We start from the raw sequence: 8,770 nt of genomic DNA, 5'->3' as shown, positions 1-8,770 counted from the left end.
AAACAAAAAAAGTTCTCTTTAAAGAAAAAAACCTTGGTCTAGGAAGTACTCAATATATCCTTACAAATTTAAATATGGCTTTTGAAACCAAACAATTTTTTTTCCAAATAGGTAACTTTCTAAGCAAGTGTCTAGGCATACATGTATATAGCAAGACAAAATTTCAGACCATTGATACTCAGAAATGCACAATTGCTAACTATTTCAGTTGATGTTATACTTATTTCATCAATTGTACTTTTTGTGTATTTTTCCTAAAGCTCTCACATGCCATTTTTTAAACAATGAAGTAAACATTATGTCTATTCTTGCAAACCTAGCCATAGTAAAATATGAAACAAGTTCAAAATTTTTAATCTGGACAAAGACAATTGAAACCAAGCATATCATACATCTGAAACCCATATCCATCAGTGAGTCAGCAAATCTGGGGAAAAGCAACTGTGATCGGCTATGAGGCTGCTGTAATTAATCATCATCATCTCGTTGAAAAGGTACTACCTGAATTTCTTTGGCTTTCCTTTCTGATAATGGCTGTACATTTTGCAGCAATTATTCTTCATGACATTAAATTGAACGGTCCACCTAAAACAAATCAAGTATGGTAAATAGTTATATCTGTTACAAAAATAATTTACATCAAACAAGTACAGCAATGTGCACTATGGTCAATCATGACATTTCAATACTTTCAGTTTTCTTTTAAAAATCTACTATACTGTCACATAACTACAATGTTTAAGCTTTGGCAATGCATAGCTGAGTTTCTAAGTATATGTTTTTAAAAATACCACTTGTTTGGTATTTACTGGCAAAGTTGACAGGGGAGAGAGGGAGTCTCAAGTCATGATAGTCTGAAAAAATGTCATCTATTCTCTATTTCTTTGTGTGTGTGCGTGTGTGTATGCACTCTTATTACCTCTTTACTATTTAAGAATCTGTGGACAGAAAATGTGACTCCAATTAATTTTCACACCACTGTCCTTCCCATTTCCTTATTTCTTTGTTGTCTTTCTCTCAGATCACTGGTGAATTCTTTGAACCCAGGTTCACTCTTCACTTCAAAAATTTCACCATCAGCTCAAAGCAAATATTTAACTTCTCTAGTCCCAACAAAGAAGGTGATGGTGGAGGACTGAAGTCCATCATCAACTATCACAGTGGTCAGCATTCAAAGAACTCTGAACACAAGCCTCAGACTCAGTGACTAGGCTTTCTCTACAGCCTTTCAGGAGTTCCTATTACTCACATTTGAAAAGACTTAGCCATTCATCACTATCAGTCCCACATTGCCATTAGTTCTCATCCTTGCCTCTATCTCCTAATGTTTATTTTGATTTTGCACAAAATTATATAGCCTGTTTGTCTTAAAAGCCAAGTTATCATATGTATCAAACTGTTTTTTAACCCCACATACAGAGGAAAGTCCAAGAGATGTAAAGAGAAAAATGATCCATTATCTCATAATTTTACCAGTAACATCCATTAGCACACCACCAACTTCAGTAACAATAATGGCAGCTCCTGCAATATCCCAGCAGTGAATTCCCATTTCATAAAATGCTTCTGCTCCTCCACTTGCCACAATGCACATTAGTAGCTGCTGTTCCAACACTCCGGATCCTAAAAAATAGTATTCAAAAATGGTAGATTGAAAATATAACCTTTCAAATAAGGTATTCCTCCTAACTTCAGTTTGAATGTTGATTGAGATAAGTTGAACCAATCTAGAGAATAAGTGTAAAAAAAGATGGTATTTAATTTTAAAATAAAAATACATAAAATCCAGTTACCGTGATGTACTATATAAATCCCAAAATGAATACTCACAAAGCAATAACTTAATAAGATAAACATGAAAACAATACTTTTGCAGAAAAAAGTCCTAAAAATAATGCTATAATTCTACTCTAACAGCATGTAAATATATTCATATTCATATTTTTCTAAACCCAAGGTAACTACAGCTTATTTTACACAGATACACACACACACACACACAATGCACAATAATCTCCAGGGAGCATAAAGTATCATGATATTGATCATTCCCTACTGGATGTGTATCATATCTAGACCTACAGGGATTGCAACCCACCTGGGTTCTGCATAAATCTAGGCCTCTTTTGAACGATTACTACAGGTTTTTCCTCTCACAGCACCTCTTCCTTGAAAATACAGCAAGGTAAGATGAATATGTAAGATATAAGTAAGAATAAGTAAGATACTACTTGATAGCAATTATAGTAATAACTTATTCAGTAAAGAATCATCAATAAATTTTAAAATTAATGGGTAAAATTTTGATATTTTCAGTATCGAAGTATCTCTCCACAAGATATATAATGAGTACAGTGAGAAAAAAATAGCATTTTTACAATGGTCTACCATTGCCAAGTAATCAAAGTTAATATCACCCATAATAGGACAGAAAGATACCATGTGCCTCCTGAGATGATGCACTCACTGAGAAGGACAATACATTGCTTCTGTAACATTCCTGCCAAAAAAGCATAATCCAAATACAATCATAAAGAAACTAGACAAATTCAAATCAGGAGCTAGACTACAAAATAATTGGCCTATACTTTTGAAAAATGTGAAGGTCATAAAAAATAAGGACCAAGCAAGTTCTAAATTAAAGGAAACTGATGCGAAATGAGAACTAAATGCAATGTATGAGTCTGGATTGGACCTTGGGTTAAAATTTTTTTCAAAATTTGAATGAAGTCTTTATATTAGTTTATGTATCAATGTTAATTTCCTGACTTTTATAATTGTACTGTGGCTGTATGAGACAATGTTCCTTTTTATTAAAGAAATACACACTGAAATGTGTTTTTAGAAGAAAAAGTTCATTATGTCTGCAAGTTAATTGCAAATGGTTTTTAGTCAAACTCCTTTTGTGACTGTTTAAAGCTCTGGAAATAAAGCAGTGGGTTCTATTTACCAAGATCTTTCCAAGTTTATTTTTTTAAAAAGTAATGATAAATTGATTACAAATGTGGTATTTATTTTGTATCTATAAAAAATATTGCACCTAAGTACATCCTTCATCTCAAAGTGATTTTTTAAAAAAAGGATTAGAATGACATAAAGTCTTTGATTTGGAATGTTTTTCTGCCTATGTTTTTGCTGCACATCAAATTTAAGAAAGAACTAGTGGGTACAATAAATTTCCAAGATGTTTGTTTCCCAAATGAATGAAATCAAATTAGCTTTCGTGGCATTTTTTCAGTTATAAAGAAAGATGTGTTTCTCCCCTTTTCATATGAGATATGTGATAGTTGATATCTCATATTATAGAAAGCAAAGACCAAGATCTTTTGTAAGTAATCCCTTAGTATTCTATTCAGAGAGAATCCTAGGTTAGCAGAACAACAGTGATAGCATCTAGTGGTGCTTCCATCGCTTCTATTGAACATCATGGAATCTCAAGCAAGGAGTCTTGTAGTAAGCTAGAGTATACTTTTTGTGAGCAAATATTACCAAAGAGATTACTTATACTACCAGGTAATTAAGGCTATGGTATAGATTCTACACTGTGCCTTCTGAATCCTATCTTAGTCTGATCCTCCTATACAACTAACAGGGTATATCATTAAAAACACTGTTTGGGGTCACAAAGAGTTGAGTTTGTTCCATGCTCAGCTGCCTAAAAACCATGCCCTAATCTGGGCCAGGCATAGTGGCTTATATCTGCAATCCCAGCACTTTGGGAGGCCAAGGAGGGTTGATCACCTGAGGTCAGGAGTTTGAGACCAGCCTGGCCAACATGGTGAAACCTTGTCTCTACTAAAAATACAAAATTAGCCCGGTGTGGTGGCACATGCCTGTAATCCCAGCTACTTGGGAGGCTGAGGCCGGAGAATTGCTTGAACCCAGGAGGTGGAGGTTGCAGTGAGCCGAGATCAAGCCACTGCACTCCAGCCTGAGCAACAAGAGTGAAACTCCATCACAAAAACCAAAAAACTAATTTGGACCAAGTTTCTTCTTTGAGTTTTAGCTTTCTTGTCATCAAATAGGGATACCAATTTACCTTAGATCACTGTTACAATAACTACAAACAATATTTGTAAAGCACCAAAAGAGTGACTGGCATATAAAAGATCCATAATAAAAAGTAGCTATGTTTATGATAAAATTATTCTCAAACGATGATGCCAGAAAATATATACCAGGTACATTTCATCTAATTAAATTTTGAAAAATTAAAGGAAATTGAGCCACAGTAATTGTTGTCTCAAAAATATTTGTCCCTAGTTAGGAACCTATTAGACTGTTTCTGCTTGTTTAAAGCATTCATTCAGATTATGACTCCCTTTAGTTTCATTGTTTTGTGTAAGTAACTCTGAAGTCATGTTGCTAAACTAAAGAAGCAGCTGAATGCAAAAAATCCTAAATCAATATCAGAACTTCTCCTTGGTAATATTTCCCTGGTTATACTTCTGAAAAAATCCTGAAGTAAAAATTAGTTTTTACTTTATCCAACAGCAAAATTAAAGGTTAAAGTTGTAAACCTCTTGCAGCTCTTTTATGACTAACATAACCATTTTATAGCCCATGGTTACAGTCCATGCTTCAGGACAGCACAGTGTAGTAGCAAGTTTATTGCCCTTCCCTCAAGGGCATCATTCTGGGAGGTTCTGTAGCTACTTGACAGAAGATCTCTCTCTTTTACTTTACTCATTACTGTGTAGAACAAAAATGTATAGTAACAAATTAGTTTGTACATGGCCAAACTGTATTTTTAAGGTCCCGACTCCTAAGAGAAGTACAATATTGGAGAAAGAGAAATGATCTGGGAGCCAGGATTCTAGTCATATTTCCACTCAGCTCTTTGATCTAAGGCAACCACATCACCTCTCTGAATCTCAGTTGACTCACCTATAAAATAAGGCTGGATTATTAGATGATCTTTGATCAGGTCTAAGACTCTTATAACTCAGTGATGATATTTTCAAAAGGAAAAAAGGTAGAAACAGTAGGCAGTAAAATATGTTATTCAAAACTTACAGATTTTGTTGAATAACAACAAAATTTATTATTTTTAATGCAAACAACTATAATAAAGGGCAGCAATTATATTTAATATAGCATAACTATATTAAAGTTAAAGACCTCAAAACTTTAGCTTTTCTTGAAAATGTAAACAGACGGATAGATGTTTGCTTTTAATTTCTTCATTTATGAAAATGATTACAGAAGGACTCTGAGGTTTAGAGAGGAATAGTGGCCTGCTAATTTTGAAACTCCCCATTACCCATCTGAAAAATAAAATGAAATAAAATCAACAAGGAGGACAAATAAAATCCATAAGACCTATTCCTTCAGCATTTCTAGGAATCGGAAAATACAAATCTCAAACTACCTGTAAGCAGAAGAAAGAGCAAACAAACAAATTAATTCTAATGGAGCATTCCTAGCCTGTGGACACACAGAGTGGAGGAGAAGAGGCAGAAAAGACTTTGTAAGGGAGAGCAGGGAGGAGCCAAGGACCCACAGGGAACACAGAAAAAAACACCCTCAGAAAAGAGTATAAGTGAGACAATAAATACAAAAACACTGAGCACAGATCAGCCCTTGGTAATTCACAGTCCAGCTACCGTGGGGAAACTGTGATTCTAGAGGAGAATCAGATAAGACAGAAGAGGTAGTACCTCTTGGAGACCAAGAAGTCAAGGAAAAGTTGGAACTAAGAGTGAAAAATTAAGGATCCTGCAGAAATCAATGATAAGCAAGACAAGCCGACCCTGCCTACCACAACCACTCAACAGATATTATAAAGGAAACTGCACAGAAGGGCAGAACTGACAAAATACAGAGCTCTGAACCAAGGAGCCCCAATAACAAAATGAATCAAAATAGAAAAAAGTAGAACACATCCACACAAACCTACTGCAGAACATCAGACACTGCTAATAAAAAATGGGTGTCTTTTTGTTCTGAAGTCTCTCTGAAAAACCAACATTGTGAACAGTGAGAACACATGGACACAGGGAGGGGAATATCACACACTGGGGCCTGTCGGAGACTGGGGGGTAAGGGGAGGGAGAGCATTAGAATTATGGTACCAATCCCATTTCTATAAACAAATGCTTAATTTCTAAAGGAAAATATATTATTTTAAGATGTTAAATGATCTAGAACTTTAGGTGGAAAATGAAAAGAGCTTACTCATGGATAGGAATGCAAAAAAGCTTTTCCATATTGGAAATAATAGTTCTTACAATTTCTGATGTTCTGCAATAGCCCAACTCGGTCACCAAGAGTGATTTGGTAATATCTAAAAAGGAAATGTTTTAAATAATCACTAGATTTTAATAATTGGAATTCTTAAAAAATGACACTTTTATTCAGAAGAAAATATAACATTTTTATCTCTCTTCCTAGTTTTATCAAGTTAATTCTAAGCTTTTACATATTAAAACTGATAAAGTTATTATTTCCAAGTCAGTTTTTTATAAGCATCAAAAAGAATCCAGCTCCTTAGACCATTCCCCAAAAGGTACAGAATATAACCAATTTGCCTGCAGGCATGATATGTGTAGTGAGAAACGAGCAAATATCTTAAGCACAAAAAAGTAAAAGTTACAAACTAAATTCAACAGGGAATTTATATACAGATTTGAAAGAAAACAGAAGTTGAAATTACATGGTAGCTCTTTGACTTCCATTTACAAAGCTGGCAAATTATCCAAGGCTTTACATTTTCCTCTGAAACATCCTGACTGAAACTCAGGACACATTTGACACCCCACACTTCACCACCTCCCATCCAACAAGATGTATGTTCACCAGGTGTGTTTGTCCTGAGCATTTTTGTAATTGTTGTACTACTTTTTAAAATTAAGTTCCAGAGCACATGTGCAGGATGTGAAGGTTTTTTACATAGGTAAACGTGTGCCATGGTAGTTTGCTGCACCTATCAACCCATCACCTAGATATTAAGCCCAGCATGCATTAACTACTTTTCTTGGTGCTCTCCCACCCCCAACCCAGCCCCCATCCCTGGACAGGCCCCATTGTGTATCTCCCTCCCTGTGTCCATGCATTCTCATTGTTCAGCTCCCACGTGTAAGTGAAAACATGAAATGTTTGGTTTTCTGTTCCTGCGCTAGTTTGCTGAGGATAATGGCTTCCAACTCCAACCATGTCCCTGCAAAGGGCATGATCTTATTCCTTTTTATGGTTGCATAGTATTCCATAGTGTATATGTACCACATTTTCTTTATCCAGTCTATCACTGATGGCCATTTGGGTTGATTCCATGTCTTTGCTATTGTGAATAGTGTTGCAGTGAACATACGTGTGCATGTATCTTTGTAATGGAATAATTTATATTCCTTTGTGTCTATATCCAGCAATGGGATTGCTGGGTCAAATGGTTCTAGATCTTTGAGGTTCTAGATCTTTGAGGAATCGCCACACTGTCTTCCACAAAGGTTGAACTAATTTACATTCCCACAAACAATGTAAAAGTGTTCCTATTTCTCCACAACCTTGCCAGCATCTGTTAATTTGACTTTTTAATAATTGCCATTCTGACTGGTGTAAGATGGTATCTCGTTGTGGTTTTGATTTGCATTCTTTAATGATTAGTGATGTTGAGATTGCTTTCACCTGTTTTTTGGCATCATGAATGTCTTCTTTTGAGAAGTGTCTATTCATGTCCTTTGCCCACTTTTTCATGGGGTTGTGTTTTTTCTTGTAAATTTAAGTTCCTTGTAGATGCTGAATATTAGACCTTTGTCAATGGATAGATTGCAAAATGTTTCTCCCACTCTGTAGGTTGCCTGTTCTCTCTGATGATAGTTTCTTTTGCTGTGCAGCAGCTCTTTAGTTTAATTAGATTCCATTTGTCAATTTTTGCTTTTGTTGCAATTGCTTTTGGTGATTTTGTCATGCCTGTGCCTATGTCCTGAGTAGTATTGCCTATATTTTCTTCTAGGTTTTTTATAGTTTTGAGTTCAACCCATCTGGAGTTAATTTTTGTATCAGGTGTAAGGGGTCCATTTTCAATTTTCTACATATGGCTAGCCAGTTCTCCCAGCACCTTTTATTAAATAGGGAATCCTTTCCCCATTGCTTGTTTTTGACAGATTTGTTGAAGATCAATGGTTGTAGATGTGCAGTCTTATTTATGAGTTCTCTATTCTGTTCTATTGGTCTATGTGTCTGTTTTTGTACCAGTACCATACTGTTTCAGTTACTGTAGCCTTGTAGTATAGTTTGAAGTCTGGTAGCATGATGCCTCTAGCTTTGTTCTTTTTGCTTAGGATTTTCTTGGCTATATGAGTTCTTTTTTGATTTCATGTGAATTTTAAAATACTTTCTTCTAAATATGTGAAGAATGTTACTGGTAGTTTAATGGGAATAGCACTGAATCTATAAATTACTTTGGGCAGAATGGCCATTTTAATGATATTGATTCTTCCTCTCCATGAGCATGGGATGTTTTTCCATTTGTTTGCATCCTCTCTGATTTCCTTAAGCAGTGGTTTGTAGTTCTCCTTGAAGTGGTCCTTCACTTCCCTTGACAGCTATATTCCTAGGCATTTTATTCTTTTTGTTGTACTACTTTTAATAGTTAAATAATTTAATACTTTGTAAAGTGAAGAATAATTATGAAAAGGAAAAGAGTTGTTTCTGTGAAAGCTACCACATTTCTTTGGTTCATATATATTTCTATTATCCTATGATTTACCTTACCTATTTTACATAGATTAATTATCCTCTGATTTACTTTACCTATTTTATATATTTATAT

General features: G+C 34.9%; 1 pseudogene; it reads right to left on the bottom strand.

Moving 5' to 3' along the window:
- Nucleotides 1–468: 468 nt before the first annotated feature.
- Nucleotides 469–8,770, bottom strand: part of LOC105546530 — a 19,331-nt pseudogene continuing 11,029 nt past the window's right edge.

Source organism: Mandrillus leucophaeus, unplaced genomic scaffold (assembly GCF_000951045.1).
Source record: "Mandrillus leucophaeus isolate KB7577 unplaced genomic scaffold, Mleu.le_1.0 Scaffold361, whole genome shotgun sequence".
Taxonomy (NCBI): Eukaryota; Metazoa; Chordata; class Mammalia; order Primates; family Cercopithecidae; genus Mandrillus; species Mandrillus leucophaeus.
Note: the sequence above shows the minus strand (reverse complement) of the source record. Positions and strands in the feature narration are given on the sequence as shown.